Raw genomic sequence first — 22459 nt, 5'->3', positions numbered from 1 at the left:
CTCCTCTGCCCCTCTGCCCCTCTGCCCCTCAGACCAGGAGAGATATTGGGACCAGTCCCATCTGAGCAGGGTCAGGTAAGGCCCTGGCATGTGTAGCCTATCCTGAAAATCTTTTTTTTTCCTAAGAAAGCGGGAAATTGGGTAGCCTGGAGTCTGCATGAGCTGTGTGTTCAAGGGGGCTGTTGTAGATGAGAGGAGGAAGGACATTCTGCCCAACTCAGCTCTGGTCATCTGCTCCCTGAGGGCAAAATTAATAAATAAATGACACACAGGGAGTCCCAAGAACTGGAAAGAGGAAGGAGGGTGAGAGAACCTGCCTAGAATATAACAAAAGCAGAACAGAGGGCAGGAGCCAAGTTGGCATCATCGTGTGGGGCTGGCAGCTGGTGCTGACACGCCTTCCCGGCCCCACTCGGGCATGAAAAGGACACTGTGCCCCAACCACCCCACCCACACGCACACATACCCACACGGCCTCCACTTCCTGGGTGGGCATGTGGGCTGGGTCTCCATGGGAAACAGCTCTTCCGAGAAGGGAATCACGAACTGCGCCCACCTGCCCCCCACCAGCCTGGAGGACAGGCTAGAACCCTGCAGGGAAGGGGAGGGAGGAGGTGCATCCTCTCCAGGCCAGGCCCCGTCTTAAAGGACTTTCAGTCAGTCCCAGCCAGCCCAGACTTCCTGTGCTGGGCACCACATGAAGATCTCATTTCATTTTCCTGCTGCCCTTCTGCCCAAGATGTGGGGATTACCACCCACTTTACAGCTGAGGAGGCTGAGGTCCAGGAGGCTGAGGAGGGTGAGTCATTCACTCAGCTGCTCCAGAGTGTGTGCTCTTTCCACTGAGGCATATTTCTACCAGAATGTGGGCCTGTGGAGGAGGTAACATTTGAGGCTGAAAGGTGGGAAGTCTGGGCTGTGCTTAGTCTGAGTCAGCTTAGACTTCTCTCCTAACTCATATCCAGCACTTACTATACATGCTATCCCACCCATTATTCATTATTATTCATATTATTTCCCCCATCTTTCAGATGAGAAAACTGAGGCCCAGGGAGGTTAAGTATCTGGCCCAAGGGCACACAGCTAGGAAGAGACAGAATCAGGATTTGAACCCAGGTGGTCTGTCTCTGGAAACCACACTGCACCTCTGGTTAATGCTTCTTTGCAGGGCTCTCTGTCTTCCCTCTCCAGCCCCTCCCATACGCGGGAGGTAGGAAGATGGCTAAAATGGAAACTAGATCATGTCACTTCCCTGCTCCCCTTTAGGAAGTGCCCCAGCTCCCTGACCAGGCCTTCGAGACCCCTGTGGGTCTGATGTCTACCTAGTTTTCAGCCTCATCTCCCATCATCTCATCCCCACTCCTCTTTCCCTCTCCCAACCCTCCTTTATCCACTGGCCCATTGCTCCTTTGCCTTCAAAGCCCAGCTCCGATGCCACATCTTCTGTGCTGCTTCCTGACTCCCACAGACCTTGACAGTATACGCGTGGCCAGCGTGGTCCACACCACCCTGGATGATTATCGTTGGGTTGCGTGTTTGCTGCCTTCTCGGCCCCCAGCCCCCGAGACCACCTCTGTGGCAGGACTCAGGTCTTACTTGTTTCTGTCCCCCTTTCCCCAGCATGTACAGGCACATGGTGGGCACTGAACACAGTGCTAAGTGGGACCCACTGGATTTGTTTTCCCTTTATCATGTTTTTATTCCTTCAGATGATGCTCAAGTGGTGGTGCTGGGACTAAGGAAGAGTGTGGGGGCTCTGGGCTGGATGCTTGGGAGAATTTAAAGCCATGCCCCTCGATCTTCCAAAGCTTCTTATCTATCCATGTTGCCCAGGCACATGCTTTCAAGGATCACATTGTGAGGATCTCTGAGTCCCAGCCTGCCTCTCTGGCAGCCGTGCCCTCCATCTTCAGTTCTCAGACACTAGTAGGGCCTCAAGGCAGGCAGCCACTGCCCAACATGCTACAGCAGCAGAGGCAGCCCAGAACTGGGAATCTGTCACCCTCTAATGAGGAAAGCCCATTCTGGCAGGCTGGGTAATAGGCTTCAAACTGAATAATTAATAAAGTTATAAAAATATGTCTACTATATGGCCAGAATAATTCAGTTCAATTAGAAGCAATTATTTCTTGCAGTTATGCCACTTGGTATTTTTTATGAACAGCTGTAGCAACAAGACAGGATTCCCGGATTTGGCTGCCTACGTGAGAGGTTCTGTTGAGACCAATCCTTCCCTAGGGCTTCTTCCAGATGTGAAACATCCATCTCTTCGTCCATCCATCCATCCATGCATCCGTCTAATCATGTATCAATTTATCCATCTGTCCATTCATCTATCTATCCCTCCATCATCTCTCCATCTGTGCACACATCCACTTGTTCATCCATTTATCTATCTATCTATCTTTCCATCCAGTCATTCAGTTGACATTTCTTGAGCCCCCTCCATGTGCCAGTGTGCTAGGTTCTGAGCAGGTGGAGATGGGTAAGGCTCTGCTCCTGCCCCCAGGGAGCTCCAAGCCCAGGCAAGCGGACCTTTGAGTCATGTGAGCGGTCGTTCCTGGTGCTCTTCAGAGGTCCTGCCAGACATCATTTTTGTCCCTCTTCTTTTTCCATGTATTCCAGGGATACACATGTAAATATTTGGACTTGTCCCTGGCCTTGAGCTAGTAATAGTTTCCTTCCTAACATGATTCAGCTTGTTCGCCTACATTTGTGAGTTTAGGGATCTACTGCCTTTAAAACATCCATTGCTCTGGGTTCCAGCTTTTTATCAGGTGGAGATCAGGGGATGTGGGATCCAGTTCTGCCCTAGCCCCTGCCTTCAGTGTAACCTGGACATTACTTTTTCTTGGCCTATCTATAAAGTATAAAGAGTCACTGTTGCCACTGTCAGCTCACGGGGATGTCAGGAGGCTTGGCCACCTGTTAGGGACCCAGGTTTGTTCCCTGGAACACTGGGCGTAAGTTGAATTCTGAGTTAAATCAACTCATACTTTATAGGCACCCGGCAAGAGACCCTTCCATAAAGCCAAGGCTCCTTTAACAATGAAGATCTCCTCCTCCTGATTTCTCTGCTTGGACATTGACACTTTTCTTATAGTGCAGCAAAACCATGACTCAGTTTATTAAGTCTCCATAGAACCCGTGCTGTGTGCTGGACAAATCTGATAGAGTTATCTAGTGAGTTATATTACTAGGTCACCAAACATTTACTAGGGGCCCGCTATATTCAGGGCTCTGGAGTTACAGGAAGACCTACCTCCTGACCCAGAGGCAGCCTCTCTGACATGGGTTCCCTTTCGCCTCATTGTGATTCAGGATGTCAGAGCTAGCAAAACAAAGTGAAAGGGGGAGCTACAGACTGGGAAGAGATATTTGCAACACATATAATTCTCGAAGGATTAATATCCACAATATATATATTTAAAATTTTACAAATCAATAAAGTCAACCCAATTCAAACGCTGGCAAAGAATATAAACATGCACTTCACAGAAAAAGAGCATCTTGGGGCAGTAAGCATCTGAAAAGATGCTCACCTCACTGGTAATCAAGGAAATACAAATGAAAACTAAGAGATGCTGCTATATCACACCCATCAAGTTGGAAAAAACTAATTTCAGATAACACCAAGTGTTAGTAAGGATGCAAACAAATGGGCACTATCATATGCTGCTGGGAAGAGTGTGAATTGGTAGTATCATTTTAGGGAGCAATTTGGTAATTTTAAATAAAGCTGAAGATAATACCAGCCCCTTAATACCATCTTTCTCAAACTTTTTTTTTTCTACCACAGCTGAGATTAAGAAATGTATTTTATTGTGTTCTAGCACATACATATTCATATACTGGTATTTTAAAATCTCTTCTATTGAATTTCTTTAAAATGATGGTATGACCCTTTATATTGATTTCATGATTCTCTTCTGGGTTACAACTTAAAGTTTGAAAAACTCTGCTCCCAAGACCTGGGCATGAGCAAACAATGTGTCATTGTTTGTAATGGTGAAAAACTGCAAGTAGCCTAGAGGTCCCCCAAGAGGGCAATGGATAAATGGTAATATATTCATACAATGTAATCTCTGTAGCAGTTTAAAGGAATGAACTAGCATCATACCTGTCTACTTGGATGAATCTCAAAGATAGAATATTGAGTGAAAAAAGCAAGTTTCAGAAGGCTACATACATACCATACGATATCATGTATATAAAGTTTAAAAGCATCTAAAATATTGGATATGTTTTTATGGGTACATTTGGATGTAGTAAAAGTATAAAAACAGACATGGAAATGATAAACTAAATTTAGGGTTAGGTAACCCCAGGAGGGAGGAGGGAGGCTAGGGAGGGATACACAAGGGATTTCAGCAGTATGATGCTTTATTCTCAAACAAAAACATCTGTGCCAAAAGTTGGAGAATACTAAGATTTGTTTGATGAATATACTATGTTTTAATTTTCTCTAAACTTTGCAATATGCTTGAAATATTTCATATGCAAAAAAAAAAAAAAAAAGGTCTTTGTCACCTCTTTCTCCACCTGTCAAGAACCTAAGCTCACTTGAAGAAAAAAAGAATGTTTGTTTATGCTGAACAGAAATGGAGTGGGGAGGTGTTCATGCCATTCAATTGGCTTCATCAAATGTTTATTGGACACCCACTGTGGGTCTGATGGTGCAGGTGTGAGGTGTGGGAGAGCCAGGAGGGTGGGAAGGATATCACAAATGAGCATTTGGACCGCAGAACAGCACAGGCTGCACACCCATCTTTGCAGATACTCATGCTCATGCGATAAGAAGGGGCCCAAAGTGCAGAGCCTGTGTCTCCTGGGGAGTCAAGGAAGTCTCCCTGGAGGAGGTGAGGACTGAAATGGGCCTTGAAGTGTGGACAGGGATTGATGAGTTAGAGACTCTGGAAAGGAGAGGAACCTTAAGCTCCAGAAAGCTCCAGGTCTACATGGGAAAGAAGTGATAGCGCAGCTCAGGCCTCTGGACTGGAGCACTGCAGCTAAGATGGGGAAATGCACCCTCAACAGGAGTGCCCAGCAGGAACAGAGAAATGGAGTGGGGAGGTGTCTCTTATGCATCACCGGGGCTTAGGAGAGCTGGGTCCCTGGAGGCTGCAGGACATTGGAGACAGCCTGCTTGCTGCAGAAAGGCACAGCTTCTTGGGGACAGCCTACTCCACCACCCCTCCTTGGATGAGGGTCCCAACAGGGAAGAGGGGCCAAAGTTTTGCTCAAATCCCAAACTTCAAATTTATTTGACCAGCTCCCAGTAAATTCCTCACACCAGAGTCCTCACTATGCATCTCAGGGTGGCAGGGCAGGGGTGGGTGGACTGCACAGGAGATGTCTGTCTTAGATTGCTCAGGGGCATGGCCACATGTCTTGCCAGGAGGCAAGCCCCTAAATTCTCCTGACTTGCTCCCCTTCTGGTAAATCCGAATAGTTTAAAATAACTCCCTCCGACCTTGAGGCTGGTGCCAACTTTGTGTCATCCATCAGCCCTAACCAATTTCTTATTAAGGTTCAGCCATTCCCCTGGAAAAGTTACCACCTTAAATCAAAGGACTGATAGGGCAAGAGAGAGGCAGAGGAGGTGGAGACAGCGGGGAGACAGCAAGTCAGGAAGACGAGGTTCTAGTCCTACTGCTGGGGTGAGCTGGGTGACCTTCCCGGGCCTGCAGCTTGCCTTGGGGGGCCAAGGACATAGTTGTCTAACTCTGTGTGACTTGAAAAGACTGCCAGGGAGAAGCTCAGAGGTGAGCCCCTTCCTACGGTTTCCTAAAAGCCAGCAGAAGAAGGCTCAGGGAAAGCGGACTCACAGCACTGACTACATTTATCCTTTATTCATCCACTCAACTGTGAGTACATTTCACTTAGTTAATCCATTTGTGTGGGATGCCTACTATGTGTGCCTGCTCCAGGTGCTGGGGAGACGACAGTAAGCACGCTGGGTGACCTTCATGGAGCTTACCTTCTAGGGAGGGAGACAGTTAACAAGCACAGAAATAAGCATGGTTATTTCAGATGTTGTTATGAAGACAATAAAACAGAGCACTGAGTGAGGCAGGGTGGTCAGGGACATTTGAGCCAAGACCTGAATGATAAGAAAAAGCAAAGACCAGAGGGCTGGTGTGTTGGTAAACCTTATTAGTACTTGGTTAGTTTTTTAAAAATGTATCTTTATTGATTTCAGAGAGAGGAAGGGAGAAGGAGAGGGAGAGAGAGAGAAACATCAATGATGAAAGACTTATTGATTAGCTGCTTCCTGTGCGCCCCCTGCTGGGGATCGAGCCTGCAACCCAGGCCTGTGCCCTGATCAGGAATCGAACCTCGATCTCCTGGATTATAGGTCAATGCTCAACTGGTGAGCCACGCTGGCTGGGCAGTACTTGGTCTATTTTTAACTCAGCAGACAGAATTTGTTTTATGCATAGAGGACAGTTGCTAAGCCAGGCTCTGTTGAGGATTTATTTATAAATTAGGTAAGTTCATGCCCAAACAGTGCCTTCAGTCTAGTAGCTATGATCACCCAACTATCCCAGGAGCTATAGGGCAGAGTGCTTTGGATGGAACCACAGCATTGTGCTGAAAGCTCAAAGAAGACACATGTCCCTTCCAGCTGGGATGAGCAGGGAGGGGCTCCTGGAGGGCAGAGCACCTACAGGGGTCATGTGGTAGGACATGGGCTCCGCAAATAGTGCTGGGTCCAGGATAGTGCTCATTTATTCCCTCAGGTGCAGGTCCTGAGTGGGCGCGTGTGTCCTATTACCAAGTGAGCCCAGGCAGGGAGGAACTTGGAGTTGGAATCAGCTTTCTTTTAATAATTGGGGGCAGGATGAGTGACGTGGATTGATTTTTTCTTGCTGTTGCTGCTGCCAAAGAAAATTACTGGGGTGTCCCCTCATTTCTGCATTGCATGTCTCTCTGCTCCAGCCCTGACTAGGAACTAGGAGCCCTGGATGTCCAGATCACAGGAAATGACAGGTCTCCCATACAGCTCCAGGTTTCTCTGGGAGGGAGCACGAACCACACAGGCAAGTCTGCTGTTGAAACAAGAACGCTCTTTCATAAATCAATACAATTTGTTTAGCAAATAAAGATAAGCAGACAAACTCCTCTGCATTTGATCTCAGCACTCAACGTCTCTGGTCATTTATAACAGCCAGAGGGATCAGAGGACAACCAGGAAATGCAGTGACTTTCCATGTAGCTTGGAAGCGGATTGGCTGATGTCTTCAAAGGCCGGCACTGAATCTCACTGCAGGAACTCCTGGAGGGCAGGTCCAGGCTGGCACTGGGAGACAGGCAGTAATGCAGCCCCTGTCCTGAAGGAACGTAGAGCCTAGTAAAGGGAGACAGGCGAGTCAATCAGTATGACAGCGTTGGGGTGCTGTTTTGTGCCTGTGTATAGGATGGGCGGAGAGGGTGACAGGGAGGGGGCAGTTCCATAAGGTAGACCTTTGGTGGGGTTTTTATCACCCCCACTCGATGCCCATGTAGTACTTGGCACAGAATAAAACAAGCAACGTGAGACACCGTGGCCCCTAAGTTACACCGAGATGCGAGATGCCACAGCTGGAATGAATGACAGCGTCTTTTCCTAGTTCTTGGGATGGGGGAGTGGGGTGGGACAAATCAAGCTAATGCAGTTTCCTCTCAATTCTATATTTGTTTGTTTGTTTGTTTGTTTGTTTTTAAAATCTTCCTATAACCGTTGGTTTCTACAGCTGCTTGACTGCACAAAAATCTAGGGACAGGGATGAAACATTATTAAGCACCTACTATGTGGTGGGTTCTGGGCAGGGCTTGCAGACATTGGTCTCATCTGCTCCTCCCGACAGCTTTGCCAATCAGTCTCATTCTACAGGCGAGGGCACTGAGAGTCGGAATTGTGAGGGGGAAGCAGACTGATTTGGAAGACTGTGTGCACGTAAGATAATATTTGCCTTAGCCCGAATTACCTAGTTAGCTAAAAGACACCCCCACACTAGAGCCAGCTTCTGGTCAAACACCAGGTTACAAACCTCTGAACCAAAGATTGTCAAACACCACTTTTGCTCAGTGGTAATCCCATAATGCTGAGTGCTCTTCCTTTCTTGTTAAAGTGGATGTCATTGTTGCATCAGACATCATGTCCCAGGCAGGGCAGGTTTGGGCAGTTGAGGTTTGGTCACAAACGAGTCACAGTGCAGCAGGTAACATCAGGGCAGGAGTGCCTTTCAGGTTTCCGGAGCCCAGCTCTCCAACTGCTCGCTGCAAGCTCTGATGAAGGGACAGCCAAGCCAGACACAATTCCCACAACTCCCAGGTTCCAAGAACGTTTGCCAAAGCTGCTCTTCCCAAGCCTTCACCACCTAAGGGGGCAGCCTTGTGGGTTTTCCCTCCAATGAGCCCAGATAAGTGACCTTTATTCTAGTTTTTCCTGAATGTCCTCCCCAGACCACTGTGGTCATTTCCCCTGGTTTGGAAAAAAGAGACAGGGACCTAGGCACTCTTCCTAATTATAGCAATTCTCTTAAAACAGGAGTCAGGAAATAATGGCCCCTGGGCCATGTTTGTTCCACAGACCACTTTTGTAAATAAAGTTTTATTGGAACACAGCCGTGTTCATTATTTCTAGATGTCTATGATTACCTTCTCACCACATTGGCAGAGCTGAGTAGTTATGGCAGGGACTGTTTTGCCCGCAAAGCAAAAAATATTTTCTGTTTGGCCCGTTGCAGAAAATCTGTGCTGATTTCTCTGTTAGAATATCAGAATTTTTGCCCCCGTGTGTTAACCCCATGAAATATTAAGTGCCTTAGATGGATCACCAAACCTTTTCATCACCTGGGATAATGTTATTATAATAATAATGGTAGCAATAGCAGGGCTGGGCCCAGTGCTTACCCTGTGGAGGCTAAGAGCCCAGGCTGTGGAACACACTGGCTTCACCATTGTCCCAGCTGTGGGAACTTGGGCAAGTTATATGATCTCTATGTGCCCCGATTTCTTCTTGTAAAATGGTAGCTACTTTGGGGGGGCTGTTGTGTTGGTTGAATAAAGTATTACATGTAAAGTTCTTAGACATGCCTTGGCAATGTGTTCAGTAAGTGCTGGTTTGCTCATGTATTCCTCATGTCGAACCCCTTATCATTGGCAGCGACAGGACCCTGCCTTTCCCAAGCCTTGCTATCTAAACGCAGACACAGAAAGTTTGGGATTAATCACTCACTAAACAGCTTCTTTTCTGAATTCAACTAGATTTGATTGGTGAGGGACACTTGTACACTTTTGATTTTTAAGTTAGTGTCATTATTATTCCCAAATTATAGATGCAGAAGCTGATATTGAGACAGGGAAGGGGCTATGGGAAAATAGGACTTGATCTAGGCTGTCTGACCCCAAAGCACTCAATAGCCAAGCACCTGCCTCTCCCTGGTGACTCTCAGCCAACTGAGTCCCTGGTGGTCCCTCATAGTAGGTACCCTTGCTTGATGAGTGAACTCATAAGTGAGAGACACTATAGTAAGGACAGGCTGACCACAGAGATGATTGTGCCCCTGCATTGTCACCAGGGCAGGGGAGCTTGTATAACTGGCTACCCAGTCCCCCTCATGACTACCACCCCCATTACAGGATGACTGAAACAACAAGACATACAACAGCTGGTGCCTCCAGTTTGGAGCCCATGACCATGGCCTCGTGGGAGGGGCTCTGACAATGAGCCATTGAAGACAAGGGCCTCTGACAATGAGCCATTGAAGACAAGATGTGGAAGGTGCACTGGATTTAGAATTAAGACACTGGGTTTGAATCCCAGCCCTGCCACTAGTGTTCTCTGTGTGACTTCTGGAAGTTACTTTCCTTCTCTGGGCCTCAACTTCCTCATTTTTCAAATAAGGGCATTAGATTTCACTAGATCAGTGGTTCTTACTGGGGAGGGATGGGTTGCCCTTCAGGGGACATTTCACAATATCTGGAGACATTTTTGGTTGTCACAGTTGGGAGGAATGCTACTGGTACCTAGTGGGTAGAAGCCAGGGATGCTACTAAGCATCCTACAACATGCAGACAGCCCCACAACAAAAAAATTGTCACACCACAAATGTTGATAGTGCCACTGTAGAGAAACCCTACAATCTAAAACTCTACAAAGTGGCCATCCACGTCTAAAATTCCACTCTGCGTTTGTTCAAAGATGTGTTTATCAGGTGCCTGTTATGTGCAGGCAGTGAGCAGGACAGAGTCCCTGGCCTCTCGGGGCCCACAGGTGATAAGAATAAAGATAAGAAGAGTTTATACTGGCCAAGTGCAAACTATATACTGAGTTCTTTACAAAAACTGTCACCCTTGATCCTCAAAAACACCTCCCATTTTACAGATGAAGAAACTGATGCTCAATGAAGTGAAGCAGCTTTCCCGAGGCCACACAGCTAGTCTAGGTGGCACGGGCATTTTTACTCTCGAGTCCATGCTTCTAACCATACATACCCTGCACTGCCCCAGAACAATGGAAAGGAGGACAGGTCCCCGCCAGCACAGGCCTGGAAGACGGGCAGCCTGGAATGCTTGAGCCCTACAGTCTCTTTTTCATGCAAACCGTTTAGCGAACTGGAAAAGGGCCTCATGAGTATAAACCAGCCGGTAATGACCTGACAGGCAAAGGGGGCTGAAGAAGTGTTAAGGCCACAGAGACATTAATCTGCTTCCAGCCACTGCTGCTGGAGAGACATTTGTTATGCAGTGATGGGAGCCATAAAAGGCTGTTTGACATGGCAGCCCTCTATGGTGGCAGCAGGAGCCTCAGCAAGTGGAAAGGGGCCCCTCGGGCTCAGGTGTGACTGGCCTTGTTGGAAAGAGGCAAATACTTCCACTGGTCACTGGTAGGATGCTGTGGAGGTGACAGGAAAGAGTGTGGGGTTGCCCCAGGAGAGCTGGATTCTGGCAGCTACAAAGCCTCCAGCAAGCCCAGTTATTGCTCTGGGCCTCAGTTTCTCCATCTGTAAAATGGAGATATTAATGTTTGTCTCATAGGGCTGTTCTGAGGCTCCCATGTGGTGACATGTGACAGTGGACATGATGTATTTACAGAGCTAAACATCATTGTTGCTGGTGGTGGCCATAGGAGTAATAGTAGCTGTGGCAGCAATATACACGGCTGTCTCTCTGAGATTTAATCAAACACTAGACATGGGTGTAGCTTCATAGATCTACCTGGTTCACCTTCCTCACTGTATAAATAATAGCTTCCATTCATCACGTACTTCCTATGTGCCAAACACTGTTCTAAGTACTTTATCTGTATTAACACATTGAATCCTCACATCAGATCTATGACTTAGGGATGGATACACTCACCATTTTATGGATGAGAAAAACAAGCCCAGAGAGGAACCAAGGTCACACTTCATATACAGATGAGACCTGGAGTCAATTGCAGGGTGGCAGGCAGATGGCACCTCTCCTTCCTAGGGATCTCCACTGCCTCCTGATTGCTGGGGCCACAGGGCATCATCTGACCTCAGCCCCCCATCAGGGAAATGGTGGCCCATTGGCTTGTGTTTGTGGGGTTTGACTTTTCCTGGGAAGTGGGATAACTCCGAGCTTCAGCTCACAGCAAGGTGGGCTGCCCCAGGGCAATGCCTTCAAGAGGCAGGGCTCAGCCCTGTGGCTGGCATCCAGAGGAGACATCCCAGCCCCACCTGGGGCCTGGCAAGGAGATGGCAGGTCTTCGCCTCATGGGGGCCTAGAGGTCTGGACAGTTTCTATAATTGGAGCCTGGTGTGAGGACAGTGTTGCTTGCTTGTCTTGGACAGGGACACATAGGGGACAAAGGTCTCCACTTGGGACAAACTAAGAGAGTAGCATAATGGGGACCCACCCCAGACAGAGCGGCAGACCGTGGAGGGCAGCTTGACGCTCAGTTACAATGTGGTCAGCCAGGGTTTGCACAACATGCTGATGTTCAGGCTTTTTAAAATTATTATTGAAATAGTCACATAAAAAATTTAAATTCCTGTTGATTCCTTCTGGGCCTCCAATAATACTACAGAAACATTACCCTGATGAACCCCAGCACCTCTATGGGTGAGGAGGACTGGAGGAGGGAGGGAGCGTCAGTGACTAGGGAGATGGTCCTGCAGGTTCTGGTGTTGGTGCTGGGACCCTAAGACCCATGTTCTTCTGGCCCCAAGTGTCTAGCATCTCCCTGCATCCTTTCTCCTCCCCTGCTTCTGTTCTCGGGGAAATATCCTCTGTACACCTCTCATGATCTTGTTCCTGAGCTGCCAGAAGCCCTCCTTTGCAGGCTCCTTCTATTAAGCACTTTCTTTCTAGGGTTTGGGAAGTTCTTAGGCAGAGACCAGACCCCACAGAGCTGCCCAGTGCCTTCCCTTCAACTTTACTGTCCTTTTGGATCCCTGTTCAGAACCGGCTGGGAGATGGACAAACTGGCTTTTTCCACCCCTGAATCCTGTTAATTTGGGGTGTCTCTTTGTAAATTGCAAGGGCAAACTGCTTACTCCATCCCTGAGATATGCTCCTGACCCCTGGGCCCCAGCCCCTCTGCAGCGGGACACCTGGGTGGAGGCTTTGTGTGTTCCTTAGAAGATGAAGGGAACCCCAACTGCTCCCCACCCTCCTCAGATACCCTCAGCAGTGAAAAGTCAGGGGAAATCTTGCTCTTTGCCAAGTGGCAAAGACAGGAAAATCAATAGAAGGGGAAAAAAATCTCATTTTCAAGCTTCTAAGCAGGTATTACAATCAATAATGCAAAGAGCAGTGGGAGGCCATTAAGCCACACTTGGCAGTGTCCTCTGGCCCAGCCCTGGAAATGTTTGCTGAGGAATGAACTTCAAGGGCGGCTCACCACCCACCCCCACCTGCCTCCAGGCCACCTCTTAGGGGAGCCAGTCTGAGGCTCTTGAGGTGAACACTTGAAAGTGAATTAACCAATCCCCTGACCCCAGTGTGGACCCCAACGTGGTGGGCCCCGTGCAGGGCCAAGGGTGACCAAAGTAGGGAGAACGCTTCCTGGCTGCCAGGAAAGGCCACTGGCCATTTCCCTCTTTGCTTTTCTTTTCAGTCCTGGTGAGAAACTCAACATCCCCCTGCCCCCACCATCACAGAATAAATAGACTCATAGTTTATGTTCCATAATTTCCTAGCTATTTGGTATACTACAAAGTTTCATTTTTAAATTCTATTTCTAGTAATTGCCAAAAAATGTTGGGTACCATGGTGGGGTGTTGAGGTGTGCTCTGACGGTGGATACACCTGCCCCCTCCTGCCTCACCCCTGCCATGTTTACTACTCTTCTTGCCTACATCCCACATCAGCTTCTAAAACCTGCGGGCTCTGTATGGACACAAGGGCGCAGTGAGTAGGGGTTTGTGGATGGGGCCTGGTAGGCAGGACTGATGAGTGGTCCAGGGGAAGGGGGCTTAGAAGGAGACCCAGTACCTCCAGAAGCTCCCAGATTGGTGCGGGAGCTCAAGGCTCTGACTCACAGAGCACCCAGGCTGATGGAGGAGTCTACACACTGTCTATAAGACAGTGGAGTGATAGCACTTAAGAAAGCATATGTCATTTTACAGACCTATACAGTCTCAAGATCTGGTCTAATCCATTAATTGCCCTGGAATGTGGTTGCACTCAGTATTGCTTGACAAAAGTGTTATTCAGTGGGGGTTGGCATTGTTTTATATAGTTTTATTCTTTTGCAGTGGTACTTCATCAAAGTGCTTGGCGGCTGGCATGGTGGTGGGCTCTGAGCATAGACTTTGGAGTCAGACGTATGGGGTTCAGATCTCAACTGCAGGGTTGAGTTTCTGTGCAATCTTGAGCTTGTTACTTGACTTTTCTGAGCTTATTTCCTCAGGGGAAAAAATGAAGACAGTCACACAGATTATATGCTTCATTAGGAAATAAATGCTCCCAGCACTGTGCCTGACAAGTAGTGAATTCTTACAAAATATTTGTTTTACTCCTTTTATCCCTCTTCTCTGTGGATTTTAATCTCACTGATGTGAATTTAATGGAGAACTCCCAAGTGTGGAGAGAGCTTGCAGGCTGAGGAATACTCTAAATTTGGGGAAATTAATCAAGAAAGGTTCCCAAGGAAAGCTCAGTGTCTCTCCCAGGCCGAACCTAGGGTCTTCCTAACCCAGACAGAAAAGCTAAAATGAGAAATTGCGGTCCTGGCACAGACCTTGCGCATAATAGGTGCTTATGCAATCTAAGGATTTACAGCCTGGTTTGGGGCTAAAGCTGTAGCCTGGAGTTGCTGCTGCCGGAGGAGGAGGACCAGGCTGTGTCATTTCCCAGCCTTTGCAGGCCACCCGAGGGGCCCACCAGAAACCAGCCAGGGCTGGTTGGTAGGAAGGGAACAGTAGCAAAGTCTCTCATTGCTTACCAAGATTAGTGCAGCCGCCTCGCCACCTGGCCACCCTCACCACCTCACAGCCTGTTCTTCACCCAGTAGCTAGCGTGGACTCCAGAACAGGAGTCGAATCAGGTCCCTCTTGGCTCAAAACCTCCAGAAGATACTTAGAAATGATATCTAAAGCTTTGAAAATGTCCTGAAATGTTTCCAAATAAAAGTATCAATTTATCTAGGTACAAAGCTATTGGTTTGTAATTATAGAATTTACTAGCATTTGAATAAAAGTGAAAGTTGGGGGCAGTGAGTGTACACCTTTTTACCACCCTATAGTTCAGGGGACATCTTAATTGCTCTGAATACATATATCTGTCCTAGTTGTTTTATAGATTGTATTTTTGAAATTCACATCTTCTATAATTGTTCCCTTGCCATTCTGACCTCCATGGGATTTCTTTCCTGCTTTGGGGCCTTTCCACTGGCTGTGCCTTCTCCCAGGAATTGTCTTCCCCTAAATATTTGCATAGCTTGCTTTCTCACCTTATTTTGCATTCTATTTGCATAACAAATTACCACACATTTAGTGGCTTAAATTAACACAAGTTTATTATCTCACTGTTTCTGTGGGTTAGGAGTTCTGGCATGATTTAGCTGGGTCCTCTACTCAGAGTCTCACAAGGCTGACACCAAGATGTCAATGGGCTACAGTCTCATCAGGGTCTCAGCTGGGGAAGATCTGCTTCCAAGCTCCCTCCCATTGTTGCAGAATTCCTCTCTTTGCAGCCATAAAACTGAGGCCCTGTTCTGGTGGCAGTCATTTGGGAGCTGCTCTCAATTCCTAGAGGCTACCCACAGTTCCGTGCCATGTACTTCCTCCATAGGCCTTCTCACAACGTGGCAACTTACGTTTTCAAGCCAGTAAGGGAGAGAAGTCTTTCTAGTGCACACTGGCAAAATGGAGCTTTATGTGTATCATAACGTAACACAGGAGTGCCAGCTCTGGTTTCCCTGGTCTTCTGAGCATAGTCAGGGCTTAACCACTTGGCCCTGCCCCCAGGTTTCCAGGGCTGGGGGTGGGAAGGCAGCCATTAATCACCACAATTCAATAATGTGCTTTAAGTCACATCCTTTAGTCCCTCTCAAGGTTCCAATTTCTGTACCTAGTTCCCCGTTCCTGGGCTCCCCAGCTTTTACTCTGGCCGTGACTGGGGACTCCTTGCTTCCTTCAGTCTCCTGACCAGCCCCCAGTTCCTTCAGGGAGACTTCTGGGAGCCAGTGCCATAGGCCCTGGGCACCAACTGGTGGGCTTTCCCAAGCCAGATGCAAGCCAGCCGCCTCCTGCCAAAAGATCCATGCCCCAGGGGCTCTCTGTCCCCTGGGCTGTTGCCTCTGTGTACCTGTTATCAGCCTCTCTCTCAATGCCTAGGTGTTGGTCCGCATTCAATTCCACAAATCTTTACCACTCACTCAATGTGCTAGGCACCAAAGACACTAAGGTGAACAGCTCTGGTCTTTCCTCAGGGAGCTCACATTCTAGAGGAGGGACAGGCATGCCCAAATAACGGAGGGAGCAAAGCTGGTGGGCAGGAGAGTTCCTGGGCCCCAGAGGACAGAGGGTTGTTTGCCTGGAGGACACAGTCCACAGAGGAAGTAGCATTTGCAGTGGGTGAAGGAGGAGATCAGCTTCCACAGGTGCTATAGAAAAGAGAAAGCTCATCAGTAGAGGGTTCTGCACAAGCAAAGGTGGAAGCTGGACTGCTCAGGGTCACTCAAGAGCAGGGGACAGTTTCAAGCAGCATGCGCATTGGGTGTCAAGTTGGGTAGGGGCCCTAATGAGTGCCTGTACCTCCACCTGTCTCTTCCCAGGCTCCCACTGGGCTCCTTGCCTATCTTTCCCTGCTGCCCATCCCTCGAGCACCCAGGCAGGGAGGTATAGCTGCATTTTGAACAAGAGCACCAATTCATTGTACTTTCCAGCTTATTTGTTTTTCTATAATTAGGTAAATAAATCAACACATTAGCTTCCTGCTTAGGAGCCAGCTTCTAGAAAAAGTGGCTCTGTCATACACACAATGCAGGCCGGGCAATCCCTGGGGGTCTGGGATGTGTCCCCAGCATTTCTCAAAGGCTGGCAAGCCTACTGGTCTCCTCATCCTGACAAATCTCTGCCTCTCCCTGCTCTGCACTCCAGAGCCTGCACAACTCACGTTTCTCTGACATTAAGAGGCTGGAGCAAGTGGTTAGCCAGCCCTGTGTGGGTCTCTGGGACTGGGCAGGGCGAGAAAGTGAGGGGCTCTGCTGAGCCAGAGCAAGTGGGCCATGAGGGCTGCAGGTGTTGCTCATTAAGTGCACTCTTGCTTTTCTTGACGTCCCTGCCTGGATGGGGGCCAAACGTGGAGGCCAAGGAGCCCCTGCCCCCCTCTGCCCAGGACCATTAAAACCCAATTAGCAGAAAGAGGACCTGCTGAGCAGGGTGTCGTCCTCCTCTGCAGGAATGACAGGGGCTGGGCTAAGGCTGTCAGGGACCCCTGTCAGGGGCTCTAATGAGGCTGTCAGGATTGAGCCAGAGAAAGTGGTGCCTGGGAGCAGTAAAGACGTGGGTTAGAGCTGGGGGAGGACTTCCACATGGTGAGCATGGGGCGGGGCATATAGCACTGGCCTGTGCTCACCCTGGCTGTGCCACCCATATATACCCTCCCCCTGGTCCTCCTTGTGAGTTACAGGTTAGATGAATGTTTTTAAGTGGGGCCAGGTCCAGAGCAGGCTGCTCTAAGGTAACTAGGGGAGATGTTGGAAATACGTGTGTGCTAAGGGGTATTGACTTACCCATTCCCAGACCCCAAGCTGAGGCTGGAATGAACCCTTTAATTGCAGAGTGGTTAGGAGTCCTAGCGGGGCGGGGGGGGGGGGGGTCCCAGTGAAGAGGTTGGGATGCTTGGGGCAGTGAGAGAGGGACTCAGGGCTCAGGGAAATGACTCTTTACCAACAAGTATGGAAATATTTCAGAATTTTAGTCCCTGGAACAGACAGACTGATGTATACCAGCTGAATAACAGCACTGCATCAGAGGAGGCAGCGTGTCTCCTTCTCTTTCCTGAAAGGGAGTGGGACTTGCATTGGAATAGGGCCACTCTGGAAGGAAGCGACAAGACACAGTGACCTCTTGAGCCTCCCTTCTGCAGAGTGGGCACATGGCTGGGGCACCCAGAGGCACTTTTATCCCTTCCTCTGGGCGTCTGGAACTGTGGAAGGGGTGAGGAGTTTGGGAGAGGTTCATAAGTGGGGTGTCCCAGCCTTGCAAACCATGCCCCAAACCTGCCTTTGCCTCGTGGCACAGGGGCCCCCAGAGCCCAGCCCAAAGCTTTCCCTCAACCCCATGGAGGGATCTTTTCAGTGGCTCCCAAAACTGCTTCCTCAGCTCCTGCTTGTCTTAGCCTAAGTAGGCCTTTTGGATTTATTAGTTCTGGGAGTGGAAAGAAAACAGCATCTCGAAGAAGTGTGTTTAGTGCCACATTTCAAACTTCTAGGCTTGATTGAAATGGTAGTTAAAACATTTTAAGGCTCTTAGGTAAAGTTGCATTTGCCTCTGCACTGCCTATATTCTGATATTATCTGTTTATTGCGGTTGCCCTGTTATATTGCTCAGAGGTGGTGCTTTATTGTGAACCGTCAGCCCATCTTGCAGGGATGTGGCCCGGGCTTCCATCTGTGAGCCCATCTCACTGAAGCCACCAAGAAGAAAAACTGTTGCGGAATAATTGTGCATTTTAATTAAGCCTCAGTGTGCACCCTATTGTGGAGACACTCATATTAAAGAATTTTCACTTTGCAGGAAGCTGGAATATTTGTTCCCCATGTCATTTTTATATTCCTTTTGTGTGGCAATTAATATTTAACTCCTGGGAAATAAAGCTGCCACCTGATATCGTCTTTATGGCCTGGTATTAAAATAACTGTTCCTGATAAACTATTGTAATAAAGTATTGGGAAGACCAGGCTGGAAGGGGGTTTAGTTCAGGAATTAATTCTACTCAAGGAGCTGGGCCCAGAACAAGTCTTTTTACCCTACTTTATTCCATTTTTCATGATGCTATGTCAATGATCCTAAACATAATCATGCTAACCGAGGAGAGGACAAGATGGTGTATTTAAGAGGTGGGGGACATGGTCTGCCTTTCATTTCTCACCTAACGGTATTTCCAATGAGCACGATCCCTCTGTGATTGTGGTGCCTATAACTTGGCCTTCATGTGCTTGCATCACCTCTCGCCAGAGCATGTCCTTGACATAATAGAGAAGGTGAAAGCTGCCCATTTGCAGTCACTGGTCGGAGCCCAGCTCTACCTCATATCAACAGTATTTAACTGGGAGATCTAATTTGAGTGTACAAGTGATTACAAGCTGTCCTGTGGGACTCTGCTTACCCATGAATTCTCAAATAAGTTGCAAAACAGTGACGAATTAACTTGTTATGCTGTCAAAATCAATTACTGCAGAAGACAGCTTAACTTCCCTGCCTGTTCTCAGGGTCCCGAGCCAGCACAGCTACCCTCTGCTCTGTGAGAGCTCATCAGGAAAATGTGCCTGTTCTAGTCTCCTATCACCACCAACCTCCCTTCCCCTCCTTCCCACCCTCACTTTGCTGCATTCAAAGTCTCCAGTTTGAATTTGGGGAAGTGACTTCTCAAGATTAGGGAGCGAGGGAAAGGGAGGGGAGAGTGGGCCTGACACATGGTCGTCTCCTCCCCCCCCAAATGATGTTCTCGCCTGTGAAGGCTGGGGAGATTGATTCTAGCTGGGGGTTTAAGTAAGATAAACATCTGAAGGCCCCAAGATCTTTACTCTGCAGCATTGAATGGAAGATGCAATTTATAAATGTTCCCTTAATATTTCTGAAACAGATTGGCCAGTAATTTATAGACTGCAACATTGAGGACTGAATTAATTTTCCCAGTGAGCAAACTCTGCATGCAGCTTGGCAAGAGCTGTTCCCTGCATCTCTGAGCAGAATCGGGGATTGATAGAGTGAGAAGGGACCTTGGAGGTGATGAATTCCACCCTCTCTATGCACAAGTGGGGAAACTGAGGCCCAAGGTCACCCAGTAAATTCCTGGCTGAGTCAGGTCTGGAGCCCCAGTCTCCTAAGTCCTGATTGGGTCTTTAATCTATTCCCCTTATTGGTAAGTGATATCTCCTTGTGGAACTTATCTTTCTGTGTCATTGATACCTGCAGCCTCATAACATCAGTCCCTTACATTTCTCTGGCTTTCACTTTCTTTCCTCCCAGGAGTTGAAGGCTTCTTTGCCTGAATCAGGAGTTCTAGGCCTAATGCTCAAGATCAGGGCAGGCTGGGTATGTGGGGTTCATGTAGGCAGGGAACTTATACTGAGCGCTTACTATGTGCCAGACATAGGACTGGACACTAAATCTACATTGTTTATAACCCTCACAGAAAACCTGATTGGGACTAGTATTTTGACCTCCCATTTTACAGATGGGAAAAATGAGACTCAGAAGGTTAGATCCTGCTGCCTCTTCCCATTGCCTACCTCACCTGGTCCGCAGCTCCTCCCTCTTCTCAGACCCAGAAGAATGAAAAATGAAATGGTCAGAGACTTCCAATGATTAAGAGGTTCATGGGGCAGTAAGTAGACCAGTGCAGCTCACATTGTAAATTGCACATGAATCCCCTGTTAAAGCACAGGTTCTGATTCAGTAGCTGGGAAGTGGGTAGAATTTGGGGCCTGAAATTCTGCATTTGTAACAAGCTCATATGTGAGACCAATGCTGCTGGACTAGGACCACATTGCAAGTACTAAGGGCCTGGGTGACCCTATCATAGCCATCGGCCTCCATGCTTTCCAGAAGACTTTGACCCTGTGTCATATAATCACAACTCCTGCACTGGCAATACCTTCTAGTGGCCATAAAATCCACCCCCCTGCCTCTGGAGTTTGGGGCTCCTTTTTAATCAAGAGCAGTCTCTAGGAAAGAGGTGGAACCCCTTCCCCCCAAGAGCCTCCTAAATCATAGTGAAGCTGTTCTGTATTTAAAACCTAAGCAGTACGGTCATGCGAGGCCTCCCACCATGGTGATTTAATAACTAGCAACTGAACAACAAATCGGTCCCTTACATTTACTTGGCCCTTGAATCATAGAACTTGCTTCAGGGGCAAGATATTTACTGTGAAAATTGAGTTGAGACTAGAATGTTACAAAACATTATAAGTAGCACCGGTTTGTTTTCCAAATGCTCCATATTCTGAAATGAGAAAAGAAATTCACAGAGTGTCAGAATCAAAGAGGCTGCTGCTTTGCTCCCTACTCGCATGCAGCAGGGCAAATACCTTGTGCAATTATGTTGTGGATCACATCGGAATATCTCCTTGTACATGACATTTACGAAGAAAAACACTTGCAAATTAAATGTTTGATTAACATTACATCTTTTACAGTCTAAAATGGGTGAGCATAATTGAAAGCTGCATTAGCTAAAGAATATGAACTTTATATGAGCTTTATCCTTGGCCTGTGAAGCTCGATAGTTTTATTGAATCAATGGGCAGAGTTTCATCATGTTTCATGAAATAATCTAAAGGCTCAGGAGTCCGCAATCCATCAGAGGAACATTGTCACAGCTTGAGCACGAATCTCGTCCAGGGCAGTGGGCCATTCAGGTTGGAATTTGGGGTGTATTTTACGAAGACTGAGATGGTGGCATTTGTTCTTTGTTGTGTGGTTCAGTACAAGAGGGGTAGTCATCCAGATTCTATGTCTACACCCATCACTTATCCAGATTCTATGTCTCCACCAGTGATATCACCTGCTTTTATTACCTGCTTCTAGACACCGGCCACTTACATAATCTCAAGATGTAGACACTCTTTCTGGACTATTCCCTTCTTTCTTTTTATATCTTATCCTCTTCTCTCCCTCCCTTCCTTCCTTCCTTCCTTCCTTCCTTCCTTCCTTCCTTCCTTCCTTCCTTCCTTCCTTCCCTCCTTCCTTCCTTCCCTCCTTCCCTCCTTCCCTCCTTCCCTCCTTCCCTTATGCTTGCCCACCCCCATAAACCTGGCTATGCCTCAAGTTTGAGGCCTGCATCAAATCTCCTAAGGTAGTTCTCAGTTTACAAGCACCCCTCAATGACTGTGTCCTTAAATGAAGACTTTTATAAAGTACAATGAAGCCCTAATTATTTGGATTTTCTTACACTGAGATTTTTTAAAGATCACACTTGAAGCCCGTGGTTCGTTTGCTCACTCACCATTGCCCAGGCCAGTAGAGAAAATCTTCATCTAGATGGCCCTGGAGCTGACTTTTAAGGACTCATTTGAAGTTTGTCAAGTGAAGAGGCTGCTCACTCACCCATCCATCTACCCATTTCTCCATTCACCCCTCCATCCATCCATCCATTCATTAATTCATCCATCTATCCATCCATCCATCCATCCATCCACCCACCCACCCACCCACCTACCTGTCCACCCGTCCACCCATCCACCTATCTACCTATGTATCTATCCATCCATTTAGCATTTGTTACGATAATTATAAATTGGGTTATCCAGATCTCAAGTGGGGTTCTCCCAACTGGGACTGGATATTCGAATCATGCAAGTATTAAAAAACACCGATGCCCAGCCCGACCCCAGATGCTGATTTATTTGGTCAGGGGTGGGGCTGAGCTTTGGTGGGTTGTTTTTTAATTTCCTTAGGGATTCCAGTATGTAGCCAGTAATGAGGACCCTCTAAAGTGGGTTAGCAATTCAAAGGTGAAAGGGCCAGTGAAGACTGGGACATCAGTGCTGGAAAGGTCCTAAAGCCCTCTAGTGCAGCCTCCCATTTTAAAGATGAGGAAACCGAGTCCCCGTGAGGAGCAGCCTGGTTAATGTGAAGTCAGGACTTTGCCCCTCATCAGCTCAGGGTACTTTGTCCTACCCCTCTCTGCTAGTAGTCAAGAAGGAGGCATGATTTCAGCCAGGCTTTGATGAATGGGTAGGCTGGTGATAGACAGGAGGGAGAAAAGGCATTTCCAGTAGTAGTGACAGCACAGCCAATGATGTGGACCAGGAACGAGGGTGGTTTTT

At 47.8% G+C, this 22459-nt stretch overlaps 1 protein-coding gene across 2 annotated transcripts in view; it reads left to right on the top strand.

Annotated features, from left to right (window-relative positions):
• Positions 1–22459, top strand: part of MEGF11 (multiple EGF like domains 11) — a 330575-nt gene that overhangs the window by 170363 nt on the left and 137753 nt on the right. The window lies entirely within an intron of this gene.

This window comes from Miniopterus schreibersii (genome assembly GCF_964146895.1).
Source record: "Miniopterus schreibersii genome assembly, chromosome: 1".
NCBI classification, from domain to species: Eukaryota; Metazoa; Chordata; class Mammalia; order Chiroptera; family Miniopteridae; genus Miniopterus; species Miniopterus schreibersii.
Note: the sequence above shows the minus strand (reverse complement) of the source record. Positions and strands in the feature narration are given on the sequence as shown.